An 11816-nucleotide genomic window follows, 5' to 3' on the forward strand; every position below is an offset into this window, starting at 1 on the left:
AAACAGAGATGCCTAAAACCCAGCAAAACAAGTAGCAAAATTATCAAACACTTTTAAACTCTATTTTCACTCTCCTCTACCAGAGAACAACAAATTTTTCTTATCACTGCAACACATTCCTCACAACACACACAGAACACGCACAGAAGTCGCTCAGTCGTGTCCGACTCTTTGCGACCCCATGGATTGTAGCCCACAGCACAGTTTAAAATGTGTCTGTTTTTCCTGGATATAAACATACACAGACAACAAGCTCTAAAAGAACAAGAATCCCCAAGGAAAAGTGAGCTAAGGGTAGAAATATATAAGAATGAACAAGTAAGATGTTGAATATTTTTTAAAAAATACCTGATGAGTGAAAATTAGTGCCACTTAATCCTTACAACTGGACTGTAGAGACAAAAACAGTAGCCTTCCAAGAGTTCCAAATCAGATTACAGCCAGAAACATGTAACCGGTAGGGCTGCAGGATGGCACCTCTCAGTTAATACCTACCAGGCGTGGCTCACGGCTGAACAGAAACTATTACACATCCTGAGCAACAACCAAATTGAACACTATGTTGCTACATGGTTTTAAGGGTGGCATCTGTAAATACTTTCATCAGCTAGAGAATTCAATGCATTAATTTGTGTATTAGGTGATGAGCTCATAACTCTTTGATGTAACCAGTGGACACACCAGTATTTCAACATTTTTGAAGATTGCTATCTGGTAACTATACTTGGGAGCTTCATTAATAATATAATTTATTAATAATTAGTAATTATTATTAATACTCCATCAATAATATAAATTACTACAGCACAACTTTTTTTTCAAATAAATTATAATTCAACTCTAATAAACTAGACCATGTAAATATTTACAATGTTCAACCTACTCTGGTAGGAAACCACCTTTCCTTTTCTGCCTTCTTCAGGCAACTAAATTTTACCATGTATTTTCTCCAGGAAGAATATTGAAGTTACTATGAAAAGTGACAGAAAACTATGACGGAAAATTGTAACACCAGAATGCAGATTTTGAAAAATGATAAAAGTGAGCCAAAATAATTTACAAGAAATCGACCCAAATGAATATCTCTAAATTCAGTTTTATATGACTCACCATGTCAGCCAGTGGTCTTATTATTGTTCCATCAATAAGAATATATATACCTCTCTCATTCCTTCTGTCCAAAATGTCCCTGCCATTTTGTCTGCTCTATTCAAATTCAACTCGTACTTCAAGGTCAATTTGAATCTCACTCTCCATATGAAATTTTTTTACTGGCACCTAAGTTCACATGGAATTTCTCTTTCTCTTTGAAATTTCAAATAAAAAGAAAAACTAACAGAAAAATATATATAGTAAGTGATTTTATAATCTTAGAATGAGAAAGATTTTTAGTAAGACCCCATAAGCCATGTTTGATCACATGAAGATTAAAATTTCTGAAGTTCAAAACACAGCAGAAACAAAATTAAAAGACAAAGCATCCTTGGAAAAAAGAATATACCGTATTATTAGTAAGAGTCATTAAATACATGGACAGGCAATTCACAAAGGACAAAAAAACTCCAATGGTTAATCACTGCTGACTAGAAAAATGTGAAATCTCTAGTTGTGCTTTTCATCCTTTGTATTGACAAAATTTTAGAAAGACAGATGACACCCAATGTTGAAAGGGCACAGAGAAAACGACACTTGCAATTCATTGCTGATAAGCATGTAAACTGATATAATCATCTTTGGAGGGCAATTTGGCAGTTATCTATGAAAATGTCAAACTCTCTGACCCAGCAGTTTTATTTCTAGTCACATCTATAAAATCATTCACTAGAGTGTACAGGTATACATGTACATATAAGTATACACATAAGGATGTTCTATGTAGCACTTTTTATAATCACAAAAATATGGCACAACCTATATACACAGACAGGGGCTTCCCAAGTGATCTCAGTGATAAAGAATCCGCTTGCCAAGCATAAGTGAGGGAGGGGTTCGATCCCTGAGTTGGGAAGGTCCCCTGGAGGAGAAAATGGCAACCTTCTCCAGTATTCTTACCTGGGCATCTGCTGGACTATAGTCCATGGGGTTGCAAAACGCTGGACACAATTTAGCAACTAAACAACAACAAATGCCCGTACAGAGAGAGGGAAATGGTCATATACTGTAAATCACAGTACATCCTCAGCATAGACTATTTCCAAGCTATTGCAATTTTTAAAGAAGAAAAGCAAGTTGATCAAGATTTGCATATGGCTACCCACACAAGTGCTGAGTGAAAAGAAGAGAGTTATATGGTAAAATCTATGGGGGGTGGATATCTTCCTAAAAGGAGGGCAGGATAGAGGTGAACTAGGAAAAGGTATAAGGGAACTTTCTGGGGTGCTGATAAAGATCTCTATCTTGACACAAATTTGAGATATATAGGTTACAAATTTGTTGAAACCCAGCAAATGTGCACCTCATATGGGTGCGTTTCACAGTATGTCAATTCACCTTTAAAAAAAAAAATTCTTTAAACCAATGCTGAACTCTAGTTAATGATATGTACACTGAAGTACTGGGGAGAGGGGGAAGGAAGTGCACAGATGACCGCAATTTACTTTCAAATGGATCCCAAAAAACACGGATTAATGGATGGACTCAGAGATGGATGAGCATCTCTGATGTACTTCAGTAAAACATTAGTTGTAGAATTATGGTGATGGGTATGAAGGTATTATAGTATGAAATTCTTTCAGTTCTTCTGCTTAGAATCTTTCATAATTAAATGCTGGAGGGGAAAGTTACAAAAAGTTTATGCAATGTGATTATTTTTCTGTTAGAAAAAAAAAATAACGTGTAAGTTATTTCTGTATGTGTGGAAGAAAATACACCTATGAAACTGTTAACAGTGGTTATCACTGGGCTGAGGAAGGAAAGGATAGAGAAAAGGAATGCCATCACATTTTGTACACATATTTATGTGTAAGTCGAACTCCGGGAGTTGGTGATGGACAGGGGGGCCTGGTGTGCTGCAATTCGTGGGGTCGCAATGAGTCGGATACGACTGAGCGACTGAACTGAACTGAACTGAAGCTTATTAAGAAATAAGTGTGCTTTTGCTCAGTCGCTTCAGCTGTATTCAACTCTTTACAACCCTATGGACTATAGCTTGCCAGGCTCCTCTGTCCATGGGACACTTCAGGCAAGAATACTGGAGTGGGTTGCCATGCCCACCAAAAATTTTCATTTTAGCCTCTCTTTATCACTATGCATTATCTTTATATGGAATGTTTTTCAAATTAGTATCTTTAAAAATGCAGCACAGAAGCATTAGCAATAAAGCCATATAAGACATACAATTCAGAAAGATGTTTCAGTATTATTTACAGATTTTTTTTTCCCTCTGTGGAAAAAGCCTTGTTTAAGAAAATGTGTAGTAAAATTTTAATATGAAAAACTTTACATAAAGTAACTTTAATTTTTTGCAAATGAAAAACTGTTAAAACTCATCTAACTCATAACACTTTAAGGATACTATGCCACAGAACTAAGAAACATATTCCCATTAAAATTAAATGCACTTACCACTTGCAAATTCACCGAGATGTGTTGTAATTTTTCTGGTACTTGGCTTTAGCAGTTTTATCTTGATTATTCTTTTTTTTTTAATTGCATCCCAACAAATGGATCTCTCCTCAATAGCAGTTCTCCATGAGACTCTATTAATGGTTTAATAAAAATGATCTCACAACAATGATACAAACTGTAAACAACTAAATATTCTAACTGAAAAATCACCAACTACAAAAGATTAAATTTAGAAATAAAATGATCCAACTCCACTTAATTCTGTCTTCATATCTAATCCTGCCAGCCCCCAAAAATCTTTATCTGACTGCCATTATACATTAAAGTTTTCTCTTTTGAAACTTTCCAGTTCCCATAAAATCAAAGTAAGTGTTGTGTGTCCAGTATTTAGCTTCATCAAACTTCCTGACCACAAATTACAAAATAACAGTAGATTCTGAGGTCACTGATCTGACAAAATGCAATGTAATATCTATCAAGATGTTAGGCTAGGACTATCTAACCACAATTGATAAATGTAAAATAAAGAGTTTAAAAATAGAAGCACATATTCACTTAAATGTTTTAAGGAACAAAGTTATCCTCCTATAATGAAATCATTAAGAGAATCAATCATTAAAGTTAATTTCTGCAGTTCAGGCTTAAACAGTAAGAGTTTAAGAGTTACTGTAAAGAGTTCTAGAAAACATACTGATTCAGAATTTCACTAATTCAATCACTTCTTGTTGTTTATATACCAAGCCTTGGCACTGCATATAGATTTAAAAAAGAAAAGAGACCAGCCCTATTCTCAACAGAGACAAACTAGTAAACAGGCGTGATCAACACCAACCAAGACAAAGTAAGATAGAGGGCAATGCGGCAAGAATGTATCTCATAGAGGAAGGGTACTGGTTCATGGGACTTGTTTCAGGCATGTGAACATGTATGTGTCCACCAGACTATGGTGAAAATTTTATTTCTTTTGGTGTTGCCACCAAGAAAAGATTTCTGGAGCAAGTGAAACCTGTGAAATGAAAAACGGAGGCTCTTTCGAATAAGAGCAAAGTAAGCAAAGGTATAAGGGCAGGCAAGGAAAATCTAAATACACTGAAATGACTAGAGTCATTTCATATGCAAGAATCGGATAAAACATGTTAAACCTTTTGAGAACAATCATCTTTAAGAAATACAGTTCAGAACATCTAGTAGTAAATATACAGAAATACATAAGATATGTGATTATATATTTTATATGTATAAAATATATAACTGAAAAAGTTTAATAAAGTGATATTTATCCAGACTATATGTGATATATACTGCACTATTTTATTGTATTTCACTTTAATGAAAATATATAATGTTGGTCACAGCCTACTAGACTGATTTCATGACCTACAAGTAGACAGAGTAAAAAACACTGTTAAACCATGCCAATGAGTTTGTACTTCACCCTGAAGACAGTAGTTTAGAAAACACTAAAGGATTATAGGCAAAAGAATGACATGATGAAATGTGCATTTTAGAAAGAAGAGCAACACTCTGAAGAACAAACTTGGGTGCATGGATAAAGCTCCAAGACTGACTATATGAAATAAGCTAGGTTTACTGGTTATTCAGTTGAGAGATGAGGGCATATGGTAAGTACCCCAAAAGCAGTAGTTTCTAAAGGAAGTAGGAAGGAGTAGGGGTGAGAATGGAAAACTTAAGACAGGAGGTATGCTGGAAAAGGGCAGAATAAGAACTTAAGAGGAAAACTAACAGGACTCGGTGGTCAATCACACACAGGGCAGATTCTAGGATGACTCCCAAGGTTTTGGCTTCGGGTCTAGGTGAATGGTGGTACCATTCCCCAAGAAAGGGAATAAAAGACAAGTTGTGAGTTTGCTATGCATGCTGCTTACCATAGCAATAGGAACCTATTACATATAGAGGATGTGGAAGAAAATATCAAAATTATTATCACTGCATTTTCATTCCCTTTATAGACTTTAACAGCATTTTTCTCCCAGGGTCACTTTTTCTATGGATCATGATTGTTTGATTGTGAAATGTAACTTGTTTCTACTCTAGCTTGCTAGAGTGGTCTCCATGGCTGCGTATTTGCTTCTCAGAGACAAAATACAGAATGACTTAGCAAAGGAGCTGTTACTCTAACAGCAATGAATGAACTCATCTTCTAGAAAAGACCTCAAACAGAATTACGTGTGGTACAAGGAAGTGCTCTGAAACATGGCCAAAGTCAGTAATTCTGCTAGGGCTACGACTCCAGGGTGGCTTCTTAACGTTACAGCAAAACAGTAGTTTCTGTCAGTAACATTAGGTAACAGCACAAGTCAACCATCCATGAGTCAAACCCTAGGCATTCACCAGCTTAAAATCAAGGGGAAAAAATCCTACTTTGTATTTACAGGTATTAGAACTACATCACAGCCATAGCACTGAAAATGAGATAAGCATTTTATCTATTCAGCATGGCCATTACTGTAGAATCAAATCTCACCCATGTGACATAAAAGCAATCCTAGTCTTAAAAATCCAAGAAATTTTGTGACAGCAAAGAATATCTCAAAGTTCTATAACTACAAAATGTTAATTATTTTTAACATCGCTATGTGTGGAAGACTGCAATTGATGATTTACATGGCAAACCAAAAAAAAAAAAATATCATCCCCCAAAGTGTCAAAATAAAATGGTTAACATATTATACAAATATATAAAATTTAAAACTTATAATTGCAGCTTTAAATGAATCTTAAAAACATATATAACTATATATATTTATATAGCTACTTAAATTCCAATTTTATCAACTGAGAAACTAGTCAAGTAATTCTACCTAAAATATCAGGATATAGATGTCATTAATAATTAGCCAAATAGGTCATGCAATTTTTTAAATATCACAGAGGTATTCAGTTTATTTTAACAGAGTAGGAAATTAATCTTAAATGTTTAAGAGAGTTACATTCAAATTATGACAGAGCCTTTTATTAGCTCTTCAAGCTTCAGTTTCTTTTCAAGCTTCAGTTTAACCATCTCTAATATGGTGATTAAAATATCAACACACAAGGTGACTGTCATACCTAAAGGAGAAATTGCCTGGCAAATAAGAAACACCTCCAACAATGGTAATTTTAAATGGGAGTTTGTAAAGGGAAGGAAGGACTTAAAGATGAATTTTACATCTAGTCTTAAAAACTCCAAGATGAAACAATGTTTCTGGGTTGCCATCATTAAAGCAGTGATTTGAGGTGGTGCTAGAGGCAGGTAAGAGACGCAAGTTCAATCCCTGGGTAGGGAAGATCCCCTGGAGGAGGGCATGGCAACCCACTCCAGTACTCTTGCCTAGAGAATCCCATGGACAGAGGAGTCTGGCGGACTACAGTCCATCGGGTTGCAAAGAGTCGGACACGACTGCAGTGACTTAGAGGCACACACAATTTAACTATACCCAGCCATCTACTTTTTCTAACACCAGAGTCTGAGAACTACTTCTCAAGGGATGTAAAACCTCAGACAGTATTCAGCCTTTTCCCTCGCATCATACTATAAACACGTAGGGAGCTTGTATTTCCACCAGGCAGGCATGCATGAGGTCTCTTCAAGCAAAAAACCAAAACCAGAGATTTGATCTAAAAATAGAGTGACTGAGCTAACTCTTTTTCAGGTAAAAGTACAAGGCCTGGTGAGTTAAGGAATGAAGCATGAGAGAAAATCAGGACCTGATTTCAAAAGCTAAGGAAAAATACAGAATTATAGTTGGAAAGTCTGGCCCATCTGCTAAGGTCTCCAGCAAGACCCTGTGAAAATGTGGGTGAACAAAGTGTCAAACCTGTACCACTGATGGTTTCAAGAATCCACTTCCTAGAACAAGTCTTTAAGTCACTATTTTCTGGGCAGAACTTAACATAAGCTGAGGCTCTTCTGTATATCTGCTTCATAGGTGAAAAAAAAAAAAGTAAATTAATAACATTATTAAAAGTATTGCAATACAGTGACTTCTAACAAAAAACAAACCTAACAAAAAAAACAAAAATAACTTAAAAGGTGTGTGATGATATGAATTAAAGACTAGCTAATATTGTTTCAGTCAGTACAAACAGCCTATGTGGGACTCTTCATTTAGGAAGAGGGACAGGGCGGCCAGGAAAAAAATGGTATTAAATGCAGGGTAGGGACAGAAGCTCCCTACCTTTGAACACAGGTAACTTCCACTCAAAAAAACAGCACAAGGAAAAAACCTTCAGCTACAAGAAAAGCCAGAAATAAGGTTCTGGCATTTCCTGGATGTGAATTAGGCATGTTCTTCCATGAGGAAAGGCAAGTCAGCTACTTACCCCTATCTAGTACCTGCTGCACCAAGAGCACATTGGGGAAAAAAAAAATACCAAAAGGCTAAATTACATTTCCTCCACACCAGGCTTTACCAAAGCAGACATGATTTAACACCAATAATACTGAAAGAAAAAATATCTCTCCTTGCTTGCTGAAGCTGAAAATCCTACAACAGTTAAAAAAAAAAAAAGGTATTTATTCCATAATTACTGATAAAAGGCTTAAAATCAGAAGTCAGGTTGAGACCACAGTGCAGCATGTTAAGTTAAAATTAAAATTAAATGAATCAGTGAGTAGAAAAATACTAATTTTTACCTAACCTGCCCTTTTGTGGAAGTGGTAGCAACAGACAGAGAGCAGAAACTTATTCAGTTCTTAAATGGACAAAGTTAACCCACTTGAGAGAAAAATCACCAGGAAACAGGGGTCTAAAAGGCAGAAGACAAACTTTGCAAATATCACATTTTTTTGCCAGAGTACATCAAAAGAAGGAAATAAGTTATTAAACTACTATCACATTACTTTGGGACAGGTAGCTACCAATGCAAGTAATACTATTTTGTATCTATTAAGATATGGTTTTCAAACTAGGCTAACTCAATTTCAGTTCAGTTCAGTTGCTCAGTCATATCCAACTCTTTGCGACCCCATGGACTGCAGCACACCAGGCCTCCCTGTCCATCACCGACTGCCAGAGTTTACTCAAACTCACGTCCATTGAGTCCGTGATGCCATCCAACCATCTCATCTTCTGTCGTCCCCTTTTCCTCCTGCCCTCAGTCCTTCCCAGCATCAAGGTCTTTTCAAATGAGTCAGCTCTTCGTATCAGGTGGCCAAAGTACTGGAGTTTCAGCTTCAACATCAGTCCTTCCAGTGAACACTCAGGACTGATCTCCTTTACGAATGACTGGTTGGATCTCCTTGCAGTCCAAAGGACTCTCAAGAGTCTTCTCCAACACCGCAGTTCAAAAGCATCAATTCTTCAGCACTCAGCTTTCTTTATAGGCCAACTCTCACATTCATGCATGACTACCGGAAAAACCATAGCCTTGACTAGATGGATCTTAGTTGGCAAAGTAACGTCTCTGCTTTTTAATATGATGTCTAGGTTGGTCATAACTTTTCTCCCAAGGAGTAAGCGTCTTTTAATTTCATGGCTGCAGTCACCATCTGCAGTGATTTTTGGAGCCACAAAAAACAAAGTCTGTGACTGTTTCCACCGTCTCTCCATCTATTTGCCATGAAGTGATGGGACCAGATGCCATGATCTTAGTTTTCTGAATGTTGAGCTTTAAGCCAACTTTTTCACTCCCCTCTTTCACTTTCATGATGAGGCTTTTTAGTTCTTCTTTACTTTCTGGTTCCAAATAGGAAAAGGAGTACATCAAGGCTGTATATTGTCACCCTGCTTATTTAACTTATATGCAGAGTACATCATGAGAAACTCTGGGCTGGAAGAAGCACAAGCTGGAATCAAGATTAACAGGAGAAATATCAATAACCTCAGATATGCAGATGACACCACCCTTATGGCAGAAAATGAAGAAGAACTAAAGAGCCTCTTGATGAAGTGAAAGAGGAAAGTGAAAAAGATGGCTTAAAGCTCAACACTCAGAAAACTCAACTTACCAGGTTCTTAACAAAAAAAAAAATCAATATTCTAATAATAAAAAAGATGTGTTTTTCCATTTCTTCTTGTCATTCACCTATATTTTTTAACATTTTCAACTTTAATAAGATGTATTAATGCACTGATTTTTCTCAATGCTAAAGTGCCATTTATTTTTAATGTGTTTGAGAAACTGAAACTGAGTCCTAATGTTTCACTACAGTAAGATAAAATGCCTTCATTTCTTAATACAAAAGTAAAACTGAGCTTAGGGGACAACTGCCTGGTAATACAAATAGCTTTTCCTTTGCCTTCCCTGTTATGTCTGGTAGAACTGATAACATCACTATGTAGTCTTCTACACTGAGAAAGATTTTATTGACTCACATTCAATTACAATTCCTGAAAAAAAAGCTCCATGGAGACATTACTAGACTTCTCAATTCATTTCTTCACTAATACATGACATTATTTTACCCATGTGCTTTTCCACAGGCTCTGAATCCATCTCTATGAATTAGAGAAATCAGGCAGTGAGTACATAAGAAGTAAAAAATTTTATGACTCACTGATTACTTCTTAAGAACCTACCTGTTAAGCTGATGGTTCCATGTTTGCATTTTAAAATGCTTAAATTTCTTTCATTAAGCAAAACACCCCAGAGGTAGGCAATGTGACACAGTTATCATTTCATTTAAAATACGCGCTAGTTCATTTATTCCAACTATGGCTTCAAAAGTATGTTAAATTAAACAGAAATCACAACAGTTTGAAAGGACTTAATATAACCCTATTGTTTGATCTCCAAATGAGGAATTCTGGAATAGTACTACACCAAATATTATGCTAAAAGTATGGAATTATACATTTTTGGTTCTATTTTGATATACTTTTACTAGTACTCCTTCGGGTATCTTTAACATGTTAAACGGTCTTAAATTATTTACAAACTTAGCATATTTCAAATAACCATGGGACAGCTAAAATAAGGCTTAAAGACTTTGGCCCGACTTCCTGGTTGCTCAGAAGTTAAGGAGTCTGCCTGTAACGCAGGAGACCAGGGTTCAGTCCCTGGGTCGGGAAGATCCTCTGGAGAAGGAAATGGCAACCCACCCCAGTATTCTTGCCTGGAAAATCCAATGGATGGAGGAGCCTGGCAGGCTACAGTCCATGGGGTCGCAAAGAGTCGGACACGAGTGAGTGACTTCACTTCACTTCACCTGGTTGTGTAGATGAAAAATGTCATTGGTCACTGACCTACCCATGAAACCACAGCTAGATAGTGACCGAGTTTTTCTTTCCACAACACCAAATTATTTGGTTCTTTCTTTCCAACTGATTTCTCATCTTTTCAAAAGTAGTTTTTGCCATGACAACACAGCACACCTAAACCAAAATAAAGCAACTCTCTGGATTTTATTCTTAAAAAAAAAATGAGGAGTTGGAAGGATTTAACAAGACATTCCACCAAAACGCCTTTAGTCAAGGAATGGCATGTACTGAACAGTCATCAAATGAAAATTATCATTATTACTTTTTACTTCAAGGAAGGTAGTGAATATTTAAAGTATACATATTAGCATAACAGATCTTGGATCCATTTGACAAATATTTTTAACCTGCGTGCTTAATTATACTTACTGGTCTTTATTTTATACTGTAACTTTACACTATGATTTATGACCCGCCCACAACGACCTTGACTTTTTTTCCTCTTGTACTTTTATAGATGGCTATACTGAAATATTTTCAAATAATAACCGGTCAGGTTCCCTTCGCCCTAGAGGTACAGACATCCTCCACTGACTCACAAAGGATCTTAATACATGACCCAAATACAGCTTGAAAAAGACCACAGCATTAAATGGTTAAAATTCAGTGGCCTATTATAGTTGAATGGTAACAAGTGCAAACTGCTGCCATCCACAAGCCATTTTCTCAAAACCACTCTTGGATCTAAGGGAGGGAGGCAGAAGGTCAGCAAAGGAGCAAGTTGTTTCTCCTCCCGCAAATCCTCTGAAGCCTCAACCCAGCGATCTGGGAATGAATGAAAAGCTGTGATGGCAAGAACAAATCCCAGATCTCTAGCAGGTCTCCGGGCGTGGGTACAGAGACGGGAAACTAGAGTTCATACGTGAGAAGCTCAGGGCACAGATTTTTTACACCACACAAACAAAAAAACTACCCCAAACCATCTAGACTGGAACAGGAAACCACCAAACTACCAGTAATGGGAGGGGCAGCTGGCGGGTGGCTGCAGCTCCCTGGCTGAAGATGCTGGGAGAAAGGCCAGACCCCAGGGGGGCAGGGCACGGAGAA

The 11816-nt window shown here is 36.7% G+C and overlaps 1 protein-coding gene across 3 annotated transcripts in view; it reads right to left on the reverse strand.

Moving 5' to 3' along the window:
* The window catches only part of ZDHHC21 (zinc finger, DHHC-type containing 21), a 67817-nt gene extending 57154 nt beyond the window's left edge, over positions 1 to 10663 (reverse strand). The window contains exons 1-2 of one of the 3 annotated variants that reach the window (XM_010857021.1): positions 10625 to 10663; positions 3565 to 3698 (exon numbers count right to left, since the gene is read on the reverse strand). The gene's annotated coding sequence lies outside the window, so the exon portion shown is untranslated. Of the gene's footprint in view, positions 1 to 3564; positions 3699 to 7385; positions 8527 to 10610 lie in introns of those variants that run through there. The other 2 variants (XM_010857022.1, XM_010857023.1) reach the window with 2 other exon arrangements.
* Between the last annotated feature and the right edge of the window lie 1153 nt (positions 10664 to 11816).

This window comes from Bison bison, unplaced genomic scaffold (assembly GCF_000754665.1).
Source record: "Bison bison bison isolate TAMUID 2011002044 unplaced genomic scaffold, Bison_UMD1.0 scf7180017864376, whole genome shotgun sequence".
In the NCBI taxonomy this organism is placed as follows: domain Eukaryota; kingdom Metazoa; phylum Chordata; class Mammalia; order Artiodactyla; family Bovidae; genus Bison; species Bison bison.